Source organism: Empidonax traillii, unplaced genomic scaffold, assembly GCF_003031625.1.
Source record: "Empidonax traillii isolate 1590-97213 ecotype Southwest subspecies unplaced genomic scaffold, ASM303162v1 scaffold170:size2694500, whole genome shotgun sequence".
Lineage (NCBI taxonomy): Eukaryota > Metazoa > Chordata > Aves > Passeriformes > Tyrannidae > Empidonax > Empidonax traillii.
In genome coordinates, this window is record NW_020955363.1 from 252,872 (window position 1) to 257,802 (window position 4,931).

The 4,931-nt window shown below is 44.7% G+C and overlaps 1 long non-coding RNA gene across 1 annotated transcript in view; it reads left to right on the top strand.

The window, feature by feature from the left end:
* Window positions 1-850: 850 nt before the first annotated feature.
* Window positions 851-4,931, top strand: part of LOC114058401 — a 13,682-nt gene continuing 9,601 nt past the window's right edge. Inside the window, exons 1-2 of the long non-coding RNA XR_003571439.1 lie at window positions 851-1,434; window positions 1,715-1,888. This is a non-coding gene — a long non-coding RNA (uncharacterized LOC114058401). The remainder of the gene's footprint in view (window positions 1,435-1,714; window positions 1,889-4,931) is intronic.

Sequence of the window (4,931 nt, forward strand, 5' to 3'; positions counted from 1 at the left end):
AGCGGCGGCCGCACCAGGCCTCGGCGGGGAACAACGCTGCCGCCGCCGCCGCCTCCCCACCGCGGCCCTCCCGCCGCCCCGCCGCGCAATGTCCGCCGCCCCTCCCGCCGCTGCTGCTGCTGCTGCTGCTGCTGCTGCCGCCGCCGCTCCCCCTCCGACTCCCCTCCACGCCCTGCGCCCCCGGCGCCGCTCCCGGCCCCGGCCGAGCGCTTGTTCCACCCCCCCCTCCCTCCCTCCCCGACCCCGGAAGCGGAGCGGGCGCGAGCGGGAAGCCGGCCCCCGCCGCGCACGCGCCGGAGGTAACGCCCCGCCCCCCTCCCTGGCCGTGGGGGGGATGAGGGAAGGGGGAAGACGCGGGGAGCCTTCCCCTCAAAGCCGGTGTGGCTGCTGCGCTGTCGCCCGCTACCCTCTCCCCCGCCGTCCCCCGCTGTTCACGCGTGCGAGGGTGTTCCCGTCCTTACCCGAGCCTACTCATCTTTTATTTTTGACCCAGTTCAGCGCCAGTTTTCAGCACTCAGGTCTTGTTAATGTGTCTCGGGTTTTCATACCACTGAAAGGTTTCCAGCACGAAGGGGAAAAAAAAAAAAACCAAACAAAACACACAAACGAACAAAAAAGAAACAAACCCACAACACCAAAAATCCAAAGTTCCACAGTTTCCAAGAGCTGAGTGTTATCATACAATCACAGAATGGTTTGACTCGGAAGGGTCCTGGAAAAGTCTAGTTTCAGTCTCCCTGCCAGGGGCGGGGATGTCATGCAGTGGGTCGGGATGCTCGGGGCTCCATCCAGCTCGGCCACGTTACCTCTCGAGGACCAGGTGATGTGAAAAGTCACAAATAATTTGTATTAAAGCGATAATCACCTGTGAACAAGCTGGAAATCAAACTCCGCTTCCTCACTCAAAATCCTTTAGGCCAGTTCACCGGTGACATAAGCTGGGTGTGCTGGCAAAGCCTTCCCCTTGGTTCTCTCTGTTGCTCAATCCAAAGACCGTCGTGCTATGAGGTTGAGTAATACCTGTTATTCAGCATCAGAAGAGTAGGGAAAATGAGCCCAATTAATTTGAAGTAGAACAGGTGCAGAATCTTAGCTGGAGTTTAGCTTGACAAGAGATACTGTTAAGGGTAAGAAAAAAGACCCCTAAACACTACAGGGACAGCTGTAAGAATCTACAGCTGCCCAAAAATCCCAAAACATGAAACCAAGAAGTTCAGAGTTAACTTGAAAATTAAGTCCACTGTTTATAAAATATTTAAATTGCCCAATTAAACTGCTCAGATAACTTGAACTTTCCCCCTCTGTCCTCCAGATTTCTGTTTGCTCCTCACAGATGTAAAGTCTGGTTGTAGAAATCTCTGTGCAATTACCGAGTTGCTACAATCCAGTATAAATTGTGTTAATCGAGGGCTTTTTTGCAAGAACTTAACAAAGGTCAGAGACTGTTGCCACCAACATCTTAATTATCTAAACTGTGTTTGTAAAGTACACTATACTGGAGTGATATGTTATTTTTTTTTTCCAAAAGGACTTTGTAGTTAATAATATCCATAAAAAAATTAACCTTGAAGAAAGTGCTGGATTGAGTTGCTTGTATACCTGTGGACTTTAATGCTCTGCCATTTGTGATCTGTACTAGGAATGTTTTAATTTTCTCAAGTTCACAAGTACAAACTTTCTTTTTATTTATTCATTTATTTATTTATTTTTCTAGGTATCTTCTGAAGCCAGAAAGGGAGAGGAGTCCACTCAGGAGCCCACATCGAACTCTGAAAGTAGGAAGAACTGAAAACAGGATGCCAGCGACACATTTATGAAAGGGGGTAAAGTGAGACCTTAACTGGGCAGAGAATCATGTTGACAGTGGAAGGAGAAAGAAAGTTTGGGGGTTATGAGAAGCTGCAAAGGTGCTCAGATATATTGGGGTTTATGAGAAAGAAAGTAGGGGAAGAGAATTGAAGAAAGGCAGGTGGTATCGCAGGCTCATGGGGCGTATGATGGAGTAGGAAAAACAGAGGGATGACGAGACAAGCAGTAGCCACAAATAGCAGAGGAACAAATGTGAAAGAGCTGGAACAGTTATCTGAAAAGCTGGAGGCATACAGATGGCTTGCAGGCACATGAAGATTTGAGGAATGCTGAAAGCAGGAGCAGCTGCAGATTAGCAGGATCAGGGGCTCCTGTGAGCTGGGAGATCAAAGGTCTCAGCAGGGTGTCAGTGCTTTGCCCTTTGTTTACACAGCGCTGTGGATAGGAAGGCAGGCAGTGCCCACTGCTTGGAATAAGAGATCAGTCCTTCCAGCAGTCTGGGACCATTCTGCCTGAGCCTGGTCACAGCAATTACTGTGTAGAGGAGGCAATTTCTCCCAAAAAGCCACAGAAAGGTCTGAAAATCTACAGCCCTGATAAGAATTACAATTGATAGCTAGAACTATGTAGTTGTAGGGAGGGTAATTCTAGCATAGGAACTTGGGAGTTGTAATCTTGTTTGCATCCAAGTGTGCATACTCCTTATTTAATGAATGTATTTCAAGTAATAGAACTGGCACTGAAAAACAAGTGGTTCAGAGTTACGATGTTTGGTTGAGTCACTGAATGTGCCTGTGACCTCAGAGCTAAGAATAACCTGGACTGTGGGGATGATTCCAATCACAACCTTACTATTAGATATAAAATTACCAATCTCTAATTACAAGCTAAATTTTGGAACATTGACTGTTCCTCTGTTTACAGTGAAATCTAAATCCTATCTGTAAATATGTCACTAAATTGTGACAAAATGAAAAATAAATTAATTCTGTAGTGAATAAAATATATCTTCAAATATTTTCTCAGAAAAAAGTAAGAAAAAATCCCCCTCATGTTTCATCAAGAGCAAAAATTATTGTTAAATAATAATTGCTCTTGCCATGAAACAAAAATTATTGTTAAATAATAATTGCTGTTACTGTGAAACAGTACAAATAGCAGCAGAAGGTTAACCACAGTGGCATCTCTGTAATAACTCAACAATCTTAGAGACAGTAAGGCAAAAAGGAAACTTTTTACTAAGAATTTTGGATTAAAGATATCCTGACAGCCTACAGGCATTTTTGGCCTTATGCACGAGATGAATGCTTTCTAACAGAACGTTTTGTAGGTAAGGGGGCTGTCCTAAAGGCTAGTGAGGCGCTGGGTGCAACATCTGCCCATTCCTTGTGACACCCACATGAACCAGTCTAACATGCTGGACTTCCTGCTGGTGCAGAGGTATCCACACTGGATGTACAGTGAGTTCAGTCTCCCTGAGTGGCAAGATCCCACACACCTGCAGGAGGTTCAGGGTGTCTTGGTGATGAGCACCATGTGGCTTGGCTGTGTGGTTGCATCACTGCTAAATTTGGTGCAAGGCAGGCACCAGGAAGCCAGGGGAGATGAGGAGATGCCTTCTCTTCTCAGAGAAGTGCTATTAGAACAGTTCCACTGTAACATGAAACTGCACCGTGAGTCAGAAGCTCCTGAGCGCCGATCATGGCCTCGGTATCTACTCCTTGCGTGGCTGCAAACAGCTTATTTAACTGCAGGTCGGAATCTGCTGAGTGTAAAGAGTAGTAGCCTGGTACTTGAGAGCATTGTAAGGATCAATTAGATAATGTTTGCTAGGTATTAATTAAGTATTTTAATTTTGGAGTGTTGATTAAAAATGCCTGAATGTTGAATCATCGTGTTCTAGTTGTACACTGTCACATGTCCCAAAGGTTTATTCATCTGATAAACAACAGGGCACGGGTTTATTTATCCAAAAATCAAGACAGCACAGTGTGTGGCCCCAGTGTCTTACTGAAACCTGTTATCATGATGCAATTATTTCTTTTTGAGGAGAGAAGCTTTCATTTGATGAAGCTGTTTTGCCTCCTGCAGATCCAATCTGCCATGATTCAGTTTTGCATATATAATATAAATATATTTGCCATGTCAAGGAGCAACCTCTGACTGAATGTGGCTTTATTACTAAATCTGTATTATTTTTTCTCAGTTGTAACAGAAAGATGTTGCAGAGATTGCATTTGGTATTCAAGACCTGTGCAGTAATTGCCTTGAAAGGGGGGAGCTTCAGACAGGTGACTATTAACAGCTGTGATTAAAGGCTGCAGTCCAGCCGTGGTGGGAGATCTAGGTTGCTCCTCAGCATTTTTGTGGCAATAATCTGCCCCAACATTAGGCTGAGACACTGAAAAGTTTAAGGAGAAACAGGCCTCAAAAGACCTCCAGTGAGGATTGTGAAGCCAGAAAGGTGATGCCTTAAAAGGCAAGCATATCCACATGAGATAAATGGATAGACTGGATCTACCACTGAAAATTTCCAAGAGTAAGAAGCATCTCTGTGGTTTAGCATCTCTGTGGCTCAGATTTATTTTGGCTGAAATACTGTCTAGACTCAGGCTTCTTTGCCAGATACCTCTGCCTTTTTCACCAAGTCCTCAGTCTCACTTAGGGGTTCAGCTGTTTCACTGTGATGAGTGTGTTTTGTATTTCATCCTTTTACTCCAGAGGATAACTGGCAAATCTTTGCACGACATCTTTCTCTCAAATCTCCATTACATGCACTAACCAATTTGCTTGTTACCAAATCTACTATTCTCACTGATGTCTACCTCACTGCACACCCTAAAGAAGGTCAGTGTACTACCCATAGCAAAACAATGGTGCTTAGATTGATATTAGAGCAATTGGAAATTTAGCTGTGCATTAGACTCTCCTTGGCTGTTCTTCACTTATGTCTTTGTGAAATTTATAATTATATCAGGGAAATCCCACAGAGCTCAGGAAGGTACCCAGACATTCACAGCAACTACCCAAAGGCAATGCATATGCCAACAGCTTAATGTTTCACCAGTGAGATGTGCATAACTTTTCAAAGCCCTGTCAATCTAAAAACTGAACTTTTGGTG